We start from the raw sequence: 14,203 nt of genomic DNA on the forward strand, positions 1-14,203 counted from the left end.
ACAGGAAAGAAATGGTAAGGAGTAAAATTAGGGCAGTGATTGTGTCTGATTCCACATGGCTTATTGAGAGAGGGAGGAGTTAAGCTCCCCCTGAATGACAAGGCCCTATGAATGAAAGCTTCCACAGGCTGTTCTTTGTGGGGTGGCATGGTAGGGTGGAGGGGAGGGCAGAGCACCACCATTTGAGTTCCTAGTTGGCACATTCCTACAGCCATTGGTGTCTTAGACTATTTCACTAGACTGTAAACTCTAGGACACACACTGATATTTTTGATTTTATACTTTTAGTGCACAATTCAGGACCTGCCACAGAGTAGGTAGCTTCTGTGAATACCAATGATGGAGAAGTTTACCAGAAGTTTCACAGTTCCCTGTGAGTCCTAGAAAGTTCTATATTGAGTTGAAATGTAAGTCTCTGTAGCTTACATTAACCGTGGCTGTCTTCCTCCATAGAGGCTCGTAAAGCTAGACATCAACTTCCCCAGAACTGGTGGAAGAGATGTGGCAAAATGATTTAGGGTGAATTCCTCCTGGTGGAAGCTCTCCAAATACAGTTTCTCTTTAATAAAAGAGAAGCTCAAAGAAGAATGCTTCTTCCCTGTGCTGTTTCTGGTCTCCTGACTTCAAATGTGATTGTGGATGTGAAGCCTGGAGTTGCAGCAGGACTTGGCAACCACAAATGCTCCCAAATCACCCAACCCAGAGCACAGACACCTGCCTCCTTACAGACTTCTTGTTATGGGCAATAAGTATTGTCATTTTAGTCAAGTGTTCTGTTACTTGTAACCAACACGTTTCTAATTGATATCAAGCCCAATGTATACCATTTACGCCTCTACTGGCATTCAAAATTAGAAATGCATGTTGTTTCTTCAAACACTTCACTGAAATGCTGTGACTTCTCAGGTCTAAATCTTTCAGTAGAACCAAAACAGGATGTACTAGTTGTTTTCTTTTTTTCACTCATATAACATAGATTTATTAAGCACATACTATTCACCATGCAATGTGCTAGGCACATCCTTTTAATCTTGTCAGAACTTCAAATACATTTCATGGCTGCATCTGAATCCATACGGCTTTCCTCTCTTTGTGTCCCATAAGTAATAGTTTGAATTCAAGAGGCCTTATGAGTGACGTCATTTGTCACAGAGAAGCTGGATGTTGAGGCAGGTGTCTCCTGTAAGCATTTCAGAGGTACTAAGTGTGATGGGTACAACCCCCAACCTAGCTGCGATGTTATTAACAAATGTCTTTTCAAAGGCTTTGCTGCGACTCCCTTTGCTTCTTTAAACCAGGTGCTGACGGGCTGTGTCGCATCGACAGCCACAAAGAGTGGGATACATAAGTCATGACGATCTTGTCATAGCAGCCACCTGGATATTAGAATTCTCTTAGTTTCTGGAAATTCAGCTGAACAAGTGCCACTTTGAGTGTGACTTTAACACCAAATGAAAGTCTTTTGGAAGCACCCATTTACCATGTGTTTAAGAGTTGGAGATTGTGCCCATTTGGTACTGAAAGTCATTCCTGCTGGGAGATAAGTCAATGTTGAAATATTGCTCTTTCACGAACTCTCCCAGCATTTCATCTTAGAAACTTTATAAAACAAGAACACAAAATAAATAGATGGCATTTCTTTTGCCTAGTTCATGTGAGGTTTTCAAAGCAAAGGCTTAGAAAAGTTAATCAACGCGTCATGCAAGGCCACACACGCACAGTGGCAAGTGAGGGATTTACCACCTATTTGGTGCCCCCCCAAGGCTGAAGGGCAGCTCTGCTCTCCTTGTGAATGAACAGTCTCCCTCACTTACCCAAGAGTACTGTGGCTTTAAGTTCTGGATGATGGAGGAAAGAACAGAACATAGAAGTGATGGGTTGTTCCTGAGTGCACTAAGCATTGACAGCACTTCTTCTGGGCTTTCCTGCTTGGTAGAATTGCTCCTAAGCGTTGACATCTTGCTGGTGTCCGCTAGGAGGGACACTTAAATTCCCAGATTAGATAGACTTCACGAAATTGTTAAAAGTAAATGCTTATATGAGAATTATATTAGGAGAAGGGAGGGAAGAGACAAAAGAGATAGGCAAAGAGTCACATTTGACCTTAAAGAATTCAAACCTCTGGCATATCATTAATATATTGATTGATGGGGACCTCAAAAATTACCTTTTTTACCACTGTTCCAATGCTTACTTCTCTTCAACAGTATCTCTAGCAAGTACATGTGTTTTATTTTCCCAGTTTCTGTTGAAATATCCATCTCTGGTAGTGAACATACTACTTCTGAAGGTACACATTGGAGAGTTCGATTTTTCCCTGTTTTTCCTTATTATTTACTAGTTGAATCAGAAACAATTTACTGAGTATTTGCTCTTTGCTCTATACTTGCTTCTTGCTAAAGGGTACAAGTTGGTCTTGCTGTGGGAAGTTGCCTGCCCAGGCACCACTCTTAGTGCCTTTAGAGTCTTGTTTATAACAAAATCTTTCCTAATCACAGTGATTAGAAATGTTTTGGGCCCTCTTCCAGGTTGGACCACTCGTATGTTCTCTCCTAGGAAGTGGATGTGAGTCTCAGAGCCCCTCACTATTCTCTGTCGGACCCCTGCATGGAGTGTTCATGTAAAATCTGATCTGGGCAGTCATATTTGAGAGAGATGTAAGGTGAATAGAAAAAACCACAGAAATTTTGGCTTCCCAGGAAGAGAAAAGAATAAAGCAGACAGCTAGAGAGAAACAACAATGAATGCCCACGTGACACCAGGTAGCGAACACGGAGACAGTTATCTATCCTTTATCCTGAGGTGGGTCCCTTCCAGTCATTGGCATCTGCCTCTCAAGAGATCTTCTTGTCCTTAAGTTCTGGAGATACTCTTGGATATTCCCTCCCCAGATCCCGCTTTTATTGTTTTGGTTACTTTGAGAGAGTTCTGTGCCTGTAAAACACTGATTCCTGCCTGGGTCTTTTATTCAGGTAACCCTACGGAATTGGCTCCTTTGATCAAGGAATGCCTATGGCTAACTCTCCAGGGAAGGGAAACCACAGGGCTCTATTCTTCTCAGACAAGTTCCTTCTTTTCCACTGTTGAATCCCTTTTGCACCTGCTACTTTTACTGTTTAACCTGTGTGGAGGGAGTTGAGCATGGAGAAAGATTTATTCCCCATCCCAAGCTAGTTACCACTTTGACCACCATTTCTGCTAAAGCCAGTACATACAGGCAACTAGAAGAAGGTTTAAAGAGCAATCTACCAAATGTTTTCAGATTTATGGCAGCCTGGAAATTTAAGCTATTGCATATGCTTGACTAATACAAAAATGAAGATCCTTGCTGGTCATACTTACAGATACTCGAGATGGATGTCTTTAGGCAGCCCAATTGTCCATTGTGAGCCCATTCTCATTTCTTTTCTGAAACCCTTTTTCTTCCTTTAGTCTCTATTCTCTTGAGTCTTTCTTGCATCCTAAATCATAGCTTTCATCTTTTGTCCATCCTAATAACCCTACTCTGAATATATGTCCAGTCCCAATTCTCGCTCCTCTGAATTTCTGTGGTAAAGCTATCATCTTCACTCCCCATCACCACTACCACCACTGCTTGCTCCTGTGGCTGGTTAGAGAGGAACAATAGCATCAGGCATGGGGTTATCTCTCCAGCTGGCTTTCTCCTTTCCCTTTCATCTGAGCTCTAGCCACAATCTTTCCCCCAGAAGCTGCACTTTCCTTGAGGCCCAAACTCATTCTGTCCCTTTTGCTTGAGATAAATCTCCTCCCTCCATTCCTCCTTCTGTGGTTTACAAGTGCTTGTCCAACATTGATGGCTCCCTGAGAACTTGCATTTTATTTTATTTTTTTTGTCACTGCACTTGAGCATTTGCCTTGTATAGTTCTGCATTAAAGGAGTTTTTTTATTAATAAGTTCAACTTACTATCTCATCTGTTTATCTCATACTTTCTTTTGTATTAATATGAAGTACAAATAACTCTAAAATCAAAGAATAAAGATACTGACTTTGATAAATACAAGAGTTGTGAAATTGACTTCAATTAAAAACCATTTAACATTAAATGATTTTCTGGTTTCTAATCTTTTTTAAAATAAAATTATTTATCATACAGAGATATTAAATAAATAGAAACAAGATAGTTGTCATAAAATAAAAATTTTAATGTGTGGATTTCACCCATGTGGTTCTTCTATTTTTACCTATTGCATTGGAACAATTCAAGACGTTCACACTTATGAACCAGTTAAAATACTCAGCAAGATGCTTAATATCCTAGAAGTCTTTAAATTAAGGCAAATTTTCAAATACTAGGGTTTTTTTCTCCATATAGTAATTGAAACATTTTTTAAGACTTTTTAAGGTTTCTGAACAGCTTCATTAAGATGCTTACCCTTCATGCCAATGACAGGTAACGAGTAAGAGCTGTTATAAGCCACTGAGAAAAAAATGTAATGTCACTCCAATTTAAATTATCTGGTGGTGAAAACTGGATTTTAAATTTTTTTAAAAATGTGGAAGCTGCTAGAAAAATCATGAAAAATTGAGTAGGGTCACAACATTTAGTAAACATTCCACTTTCTCTGACACCAGCTTTAGTGTTGCTTGTACATTTTCTGGTCTAAGAGAATGTAATAGTCTAATAAGGTCAACAGCGATGTGTATCTCTTTCAAATACATTGCTGTTTGCATTCGTGAGGTCTGATTACAGCAAAAATACTGCAACTTGAATTCTAAAAACATTTGCCGATATAGTCTGAAAATTTTCATCCGATTAGAAAATTGTACCTTTAAAAAATGCAAAGTTAATATATACATAACATAAAAGTATGTTGCCTTTTTTTTTCATTTTTTCCTAATCGCTGAACTTATGACTACTGCCTCAAGGAATGGTTCTCAATTAAGTATGAGCTGATGGTCAGTGTACTTCCAACCTTCAGACTGGCCTATTTTGTATGGGAGCAGCAGGAGGATGGAATAGAAGAGGGGAATTGATAGACTAAACGATGTGCCCTGAACAGATGGGTTATTTTCTTCATTTGGCTCATTATTAATGAAGTAGTCTCCTTGGTAAAGAAGAAAAGATTTATTTCAATAGAGATTTAGTATCTAGAATAAAAGTGTTTGAATGTCCTTATGCTATGGACTGTTTTATCACAAAATTGCTTTTAATACTCGCTACCACACCTTAAGGAAAATGGAGGGGACAGCCGCAGGACCTGCAGCTTGTCTCTGTCCCTGGAAATCCCAATTCGTGATTGAGCGGCCACGTAGTTTACTGTGCCTCTCACCACGATGAGAAGGAACTTCCTTCACTCAGCCAAAAATAACTGAGAAACAACTGGAATGCTTCCTGTGAACTAAAATCATGCCAAAGGGGTGATCCATTCACACCACTGTTAGGTGTTGAATTACGCCCCCTCAAATTTCCTGTCTTGAAGTCCTAACCCCCAGTGCCTCAGAATATCACCTTATTTGGAAAGAAGGCTGTTGCAGATGTGATTAGTTAAAATGAGGTCATATCGGAGCAGGGCACATCCCTAATCCAATATGACCAGTGTCCTTACACAAAGGAGAAATTTGGAGACACACACACAGAGGAATGAAGATGTGAAGAGACACAGGGAGAAGATGGTTGTCTACAAGCCAAAGAGTGAGGCCCGGAACAGCTCCTTCACAGCCCTTAGAAGGAATCAACCCTGCTGACACTTTCACTTCAGACTCATTCTTCATACTCTCATTCTTCATTTCATTTCATTCTTCGTTCTTCATTCATTCATACACATTACTTCATGCTCAAAATCTTTGTATCATCTATTTCTTTGCTGAGACATTTGAGTTCTTTGTTGAGCCTATTTTTTTCTTTTGCTAAGGAAGATTCACCATGAGCTGACATCCACTGCCAATCTTCCTCTTTTTTTTTTGTATGTGAGCTGCCACCACAGCATGGGAACTGACAGACAAGTGGTTGTAGATCCGCACCTGGGAGCGAAACTCGGGCCACTGAAGCAGAGGATGCCGAACTTAACCACTAGGCCACTGGGGCTGGCCTACAAGCCTACTTTTTTAAAATTTGTGTCAAGAATGTTTGTAATTGCCTGTTTAAACATTTTTAACATGACTGCTTTAAAATCTTTATTAGATAATTTTAACATCTCTGGCATCTGAGTGTTGACATGTATTGATTGTCTTTTTTTCATTTAGTTTGAGAGCCTCCAGGTTCTTATGAAGACAAGTGATTTTTGTTTGGAACCTAGACATTTTCATGTTATGAGAATTCTGGACAGTATTTAAACCTTCCAATTTAATTAGCTTTCTTTGACACATCTCCAGTAGAGGAAGTCAGGGATGATGTCACCTCATTACCAGCAATAGAGTTGAAAATCCTGGCCCCTATGCAGCCTTTATTGACAGTTTAGGATCCATGCCTCATTACTGCTTGATGAGAGTTTCCATTTCCCATGTTGTCTTCACTAATACTGTGGGGCATGGGTGTCTCATGACTAGTCAACGGGGATGAAATTCCCTACTCCTTACTTGGCTTTCTCTCAAGACACTCCAATGGGATGTTGGACATCCTGTTACAGCTTCACAAGGGTGAAAATCAAGGCTGCCTACTCAGCTCTGACATGGTTAAGGTTGGGGCTGCAGTTGTATCTGGGGTGTTTGGTTGTAGTGAAGTGATTATTTTATAAAAGTTGCGGTCTTCCTAGGCTGCCCTTTTCCTGGTCCTTTGGCTAAGGAGAGTACGCTTCTATTGGGGCATTTTTTGTCAGCACCTGTTGTCATTTCTGGATAGTCAGCTCCTTCAGTAACATGTCTGGTAAATATGAGGCAAAAATAAAACTCAGGGACTCACCACCACGTCTTTCCTTAGGTTCCGACTCACTCACTACTTTTTGGAATTGAGCTACATGTCTTGAATAGAAGAGTATGAAAGATTTGTGGACATATTTCCAAAACCATCAAAATTTGGAGGCCACATCAAAAGAGTCAAGAATTTGAATGATTTTAGACATCATGATTGAGTGCAATGACTTATGGCAATGTAGGAAATTATTTCCAATCTATAACTCTACACTTAGCCAAATCATAGCTTAAATATGAGAGTAGAATAAAAATATTTTCATACATGCAAGGTCTCAAAAATTTATGTCCCACTCACTGTTTCTTAATAAGCTACTAAAGAACGTGCTTTACCAAAAAGAGAGAGTAAAGTAGGGAAGAAAAACACAATGGATCCAGAAAAATGGATATGCAATATTGGAGAGAGGAGAAAAGAGCAGATCAGTGAGGAAAGATCCCAGGTGCAGGTGTGCAAGGTCACAGAACACAACCCATCCAAGCTTGTTGGCCCAGGAAATAGGCACATTGATGCCATCATAAAGAGGACAGGTGCCCAAGCGAGTCTGCCCCACATGCTTGTCTGTATTTGGATTGTGCCAGCCATTCGTTGTCCGTCTCTCCCTTCCATGCCCTCCTGCCTAGGTCAGCTGAGGACTCTCATCTCTCTCCACAGAAACGTGCCACTATGTCCCCTATTTCTGAGAGCTAAAAGGAGACCAGAGTGAGACAAGAAGCTACAAATATAGAGAGGTTCACTCCTCCTGACCATATTCCTGGTGGAAATTCTGTACCTGGCCCATCCCATGGCCTAGATAAGGTCCTGGTGCAGTGAGCCCTTAGTTCCCAGGACTCTCTCATGACCTTGCCAGCTGATATCCCAAGAAAAGGCTCTGGTCAATCTTGGAGGAAGCTGAAATTAGTTCATGACTCATAATGAAAGCACTGTGGAAGTTTAGAATAGAGAAAACTAAAAATATAGGGTGGGGTAAGGATAAAAATGCATATAAAATATAATTTCACTCAAAATATATCTCATTACTCAGAAGTAGATACCAAGCATTTAATCACAGAAATGTAACAGACTGTAGATTTAATCCAAAACTAGTAGGAAGATGGGAGCAAGTGAAGCATGTGTGTAGCTGTGTGTGTGTGTACATGGCTATGTGTGTGCATGTTGTCTCAGTGGCCTGTTTGTGTGTGTCTATGTGTGTGACTGTGTGTGTGTGTCGTCCATGTGGCTATGTGTGGCATCTAACAATTGAATCCTCATTTTCAAGAGACAATGCCCAAAACTGAAAACAAGAAATCGTGGCATGTGCCTATTGTTTAGAAATACAGGTGTACGTGATACCAGAAGAAAAGGCTACAGATTAGAATGGTTGTCCCTAGCAATAGGAATTAGCAATGGAGAAAGGTTTTTTTCTTTATTAGTCTCATTTCGTTTTTATAACCCACACATGTGCTATTTTGATAAAAAATAAAATGTTAAAAGAGAAATAAATGCAATTACTAGGAGCTTAGAATAAGTGAATTTTTTTTAAAACATTTGAGATTATTATATGGTCCTACTACACCAACTTTATAGAGGAGAAACAGAGGCCCAGAGGCCATGAGGAAACCATGCTATTCTAGCTAGTAAACCACAGAGCCAGGGCTTGCAGCTATGTCTGTCTGGCTTCTAGGTCCAATCTCTTTGCAATAGTCTTCTGAGTGGTGAGGAGAGAGGGCAATGGTGACTTGGGCTCAAATGGGGTCCAGAGCTTGCCACCAGGGCCCCGGAGACAAATAGCTATGGTGAGTCACCAGGTTCCAATTGGCTGCAAGGAATGTCATCCAAGTCCCACTGGACAGCAGGGGACAAGGTCAAATTGCAGAGGGCCAGGGGGCTTCCATCAGGATTAAGAGATGATCTAAGCAGGAGAAAAGACACTCAGCTATGAAGAAAAGTAAGCCAATTATGATGATAAGCAGGCCTCTCTTAGGTCCACTGGCAACAAAATATTAGTGTTTTCTAGACATGAGTTTAGTTTGAACAAATTAGCAAACTCATGTATAAACGAACCAAGGAAGACGAGGCACTTGGTAAAATTAGTCAATCTGGGGCTGTGCGGCTTTAGTTAGCTTTAACTATTTAATTGTTAGTTAGCTTTAAGAAGAAGCATTTTATAGTAATCTTTCATCCCTCACTCCAAGTCAATTAGCAAAGTGCACAACTGCTAAACAGGGAATGCCTACATTATGAAGTAATCTCTAGTAGCTTGTCATGATCTATAAATGTTGGGGTTTTATTTCTATCTCTGGATAGATCACCTTACATTAGAGATAATAATAGAACAGGCCCTTAAACGCCCGTTTAGTAATTACCTGTTTATTACGCACTTAACTGCAGTGTTTCTCATTAACACATCGGAAATTTAAAGAAGGAAATGATAGCAAAATGAATTGTTGATGAATACATGTTGTGGCACATGGATACTGTTGTCAAGGCCTGTGTGATTAAGATCTGACTTTCTTTTGTCTTCCAAATCCTTATCAAACTCGTTTTGTGTTCTAAGCTCTGAGCTGGGTTCTGGGGTACAGAGATGTGCAATGGACAGTAGCAATCCTGACTGCAGATAGAGTAAATAAAGCAGAAAGATATTTAAAAATGCCTCTGTGAGAAGAGCCATTAAAGGCTTGTCTTCAAGGAAAAGGTGTGGCTTTGACAAGATTTTAAGCTCGAATGGGAATATTCCAGAAGGAGAAAGGTGGAGGAATTTTCTGGGGAAAGAATAACATTTCTAAGGGCATGAAACTGTGACGGCAGATGAAGTGTTCGGGGATGTGTGAGGTGTAAGTCGTGGAACAGGTGGCAGAGAGATGTGGATCAGAGAGGCGAGGACTGGATCCGAAAGGGGTGCGAGGCCACACGGTGCCTTTCTTTCTCTGCATATGAAGTGCCCAGTGATCAAGGGCAGGTCTTGCAATGAAACGCAAATGATTTGCCTATGAAAATAGGGTGCATTAGGAATATTTGTTCTCCTCTAATTTTTCCTAGCAGTTATGATGAACTTCTTTATTAAAGTTTTAGTGGGATATAATGCACTTCACAGGAGTAGGCTCTAAGGCCAACAGAACTTCATTTAAATCCCACATCTTCTACCCTTTACCTGTGTGACTTTTAACATTCTGAATCTACTTGAAATTATCTCCTCATTTTAAAATTAGAAATAGCATCCTGTGTGATACAGTTATGCTAAGCATTAAATACCAGAATCATAGCAGCTAGCACTAAATAAATGTTATTTCTCACCTCACTTACTTACCCTTATTCAAGGTTACTGTGTTATGGTACCCACTGTGAATGGAAACCTAAGTTTTAGTTCTTTGCAAAAGAGAAGATTCTAAAGTTTTAGAATTTATAGTATCAATGTTCTTCAATGGCCTTTCAGAAATTCACTAATGGATCAATAGATGTCTTGAAAACTGGTATGGGTGAACATGTTCTTTATGTTCCAAAAAGAAAAAAAAAGGTAATATTGGCAATGGTTGAATGTTCCTTGGTGTGTTTTTTCGTAGAATTATAAATACACTCATAGCCATGAAAGCATTTTTGAGATAAATAAATATTTATGAAGCTGAACCTCCATACAAGCTATAACACGGCATATGCAGGCCTCTTTCTCTGGGCCAAGGGCACATTAAGGATCTTGGAACAACGGGCATATAGTAGATATTTAGGTCATACATAGTGAATGTGCTTGGTATTATATTTCCTTTAAAAGATTTGCTTTAGTGTCATTAATGACAGGGGACGCCAAGTAGACAAAGAGTTTAGATTAGGGGTTAGAAGTGGCAGATCTGCTGAAAATTGTTGAGCTGAGACTTCCACTTTCAGTGAAAATAATTTAAGAAGCTTAAATACTAAGTTAGGGTGCTCTAAAATTCCCTCAATACCAATACATACACATAGACACACACACAGATATAAGGTAAACTTGAAATTTTCTGTTCCAAATGCCCATAATGTTTTATAATTTGAATGTTACTCCAATAAACATCTCTCTGAAACTGATCTGTACCTTTGCTCCGGACTTCTCTTTAGCTAGATGAACATTCTTAGCCAATGAATGAGTCCAATATGGGATTAATTGGTACTAAAATTTGATATTAAAAAAAATTCCTTGTTCTTGTCAAGCAACCAGTCTCTCACCTTGCCTTGCTGAACACCGCCTGAATTCCACCCAGAAGCGGCCTCCAGTGGTCCGTGCCTGAGGGTAACAGCCATCTTGAGCAGTCGTCTCTGAGCATTGAAGAGAATGGGAAAGGAGGCCTGTGAGGTGGAAGCTCGCATTCCCCACAGCACTGAGATCTGGCCGCTCTTCCTTTTTCAAGCTTATCTAGGAGCCTCATAGATGTAGACAAGTGATGGTCTGTGCCAATGCTGCTAATAAGGAAAACAGGGTGTGGGAGTCAACCAGGATAGCTGACTGGGAAAACCTATACTATAGGTCACTTACCAAATTCCAGCTCCAATGATATCCTTTTCAAATAGTTAAATATATTTGATGTTACTTTAATGTCAAATTGATTATTTATTTTTATTTTCAACTTTCAGAAAAATTCCATCCAAATGGGCTGCAGGCAGGAGTGAGTCCTTTGTGTGATCTCTCCCAAATGACCTGGGCTGAACTAGACACTCTTATCCATTATGATTCCCATATTTCAGTATTGGACCTTTAAGCTGATATGTTACATGAGAGGATTATGTTGAGAACTTCCTTGCTCACCCGTGCTCTTTATATTCTCTTGTATTCTGATTCTATGCATCTTTCTCCCCCAAAAGACCATAAACCACCATGACGGTAGAGTATATCCCAGCAGCACATAACTGTGGTTAGCATTTAATTCTCATGATTAAATGCTCGGTAAATTACAAACAATACAATTCATGTTTTAAATCTCAAAATAGTCACATCAAGAGCACTAAAGTAAAGATAATTTCATTTAGAGTTGATTATTTTAAATAGTCATTGCTTTGTGGAAAATATACCAGCTAGAAAGTAAGACATGAATTTTAGTCTTTGTTCAGCCTAGGATAATCCGAGCTGTAATTTTTAGGAAAGATCCATCTAAATCCAGCTCTCTTGAAGCTCCTTTACTAATTCATCATGAAGTATGAAGCCCACGGACTTCTCTCTGCATGATTTAGTCACTCCCTGTATCAGGTGAGGTTGCTAGATAAGATTGTTTCTAACCATAGAAATGCCAGACTCTTGGTACAGTCATGCATTGCTTAACAACAGGAATATGTTCTGAGAAATGTGTAGTTAAGTGATTTTGTCATTGTGCAAACATCATAGAGTGTACTAACACAAACCTAGATGTATAGCCTACTACACATCTAGTCTATATGGTACTAATCTTATGGGACAACTGTTGTATATGCAGTTCGTTGTTGACCAAAACTTCATTATATGGCACATGACTGTATAAGAGATATAATTCTTTGGTAGCTAGAGTAAAGTAGAATAATATTGTGTTGAATTTTTACGATATATAAGGATTTCCAGTTTCGGCTCAGACATGTAAAGAGTTGAAGTCATCACTTCCATCCTTACAAAAACAAAAAATCTGAACAAACTGAAAATCAATGACTATTCTTAGACCCCTCAAAAGATTCAGAAGATTGAGGTTGCAGGGAAAACTGGCATCCTGAAATCTGGAGAAAGGCCCCCAGGATTTGATTACCTAAGGCAGAAGCCACTAGGTACTATATAAACTAATAGAAAAAATAAAATAGAAATTTTATAGAATTTTGGAGGCCAAGGGTGGTCTAATGTGAGAGTGTTATGCTCCTAAGGGCTGAAGTCTTAGGGGAGAACTAGACTTTTGCAAGCTTTTCTTCTAGGAGCCCACCAGGCTTTCACAGGGAGGGAAAAGGAGGAACCCAGAGAAAGGTCAGCCCCCATCACTAACCTCCCACTAGAGTATTCACTGGGGGAGGGAAGCAGCAGCCAAACCCCCTGACTATTTCTGCTGTCTCCCTTACAGAGAAAAGCCCCTGAAACAATGGTGAAATCCGTTCAACTGAAAGAAGAGAACAGGGGCCAACACCAAATCTCCAGCCAAAGGCATCTCCTTTATCTCTCCTAGACAATTAGAGCCTTAATCTGCAGGGGAAAGGGCTTAAAAACCACTGCAGTTGGACAAAGGGAAGAAGGAAGGTGGTCTGAGGAAGAATTTTTACCCCAGGAAGAGAGACAGGCAGCTGCAAAAGCCATACACCTGAGAACCAGGTTACAGTACCTGCCTGAATCCGAGGCTTAATGAGAACATCAAAGAACTCTGTCCTTACCCACTCAGCATCATAATAAAGAGCAGTGAGTAAAAGTAACAGTGGAATACAACTGGGAGAAATGCAAGAGACAGACTCTTTCTGGGAAGCAACACACGGGCAGACTCAACACCAGGCAGGAGACAAAAGGAAAGTACCAGCAGAGCAGCCAGAGGTCTCTGGTGCCCACAGTGAAAACAAAATTAAAACACAGCTCAACTCCTGACTACATTAGCACAAGTCTCCACATTTAAAGCCTTGCATAAGAGCACTTGTGTTCTCTCCAACCATATCAACATTTACCTTGTATCTCCTGTTCTCCACATCTCTACCTTTCACCAAAAATTATGAGACATATCAAAAGGCAAGAAAAAATTTTATAAAAAATGACAAACTAATCATCAGATCTAGACTCAGACATGATACAGATCTTGGAATTATGAGACAAGGATTTTCTCTTTTAAATTATACTTGATATGTCAATGGATTCAATGCAAAAAGTAGGCAATATAACAACATACAAAGCCAGATGGGTAATTTCAGTAGAGAGAGGAAAATTATAAGATAGAATCAAATGGAAATGCTAGATGTAAAAATACAGCAACACAAATGAGAAATTCCTTTGATGAGCTCATCAGTAGACTCAACATAGCTGAGAAAAGAATTGGTGAACTTGAAGATAGACAATAGAAACTTCCTTAACTAGAGTGAAAAGCAAAAAAAAGAATGTTAAAACATAAAAGAAAAAAGAACAGAACATCCAAGAACTGTGGGACAATATCAAATTGTGTAACGTATGCATAACTGGAGTCTCAGAATGACACGAAAGAAAGAAAGGGACATAAAAAATATTTGAAGAAATAATGACTGAGAACCTTCCAAAACCACCAAACCAAACCACAGATCTAGGAAGTTCAGAGAACACCAAACAAGATTAATATTAAACACACATAGACATGCATACACACACACGCACAGACGTAATTTTCAAACTACTGAAAACCAAAGATAAACGGGGAAACCACAATTAGCTACAGAG

The sequence above is a fragment of the Diceros bicornis genome, chromosome 41 (genome assembly GCF_020826845.1).
Source record: "Diceros bicornis minor isolate mBicDic1 chromosome 41, mDicBic1.mat.cur, whole genome shotgun sequence".
NCBI classification, from domain to species: domain Eukaryota; kingdom Metazoa; phylum Chordata; class Mammalia; order Perissodactyla; family Rhinocerotidae; genus Diceros; species Diceros bicornis.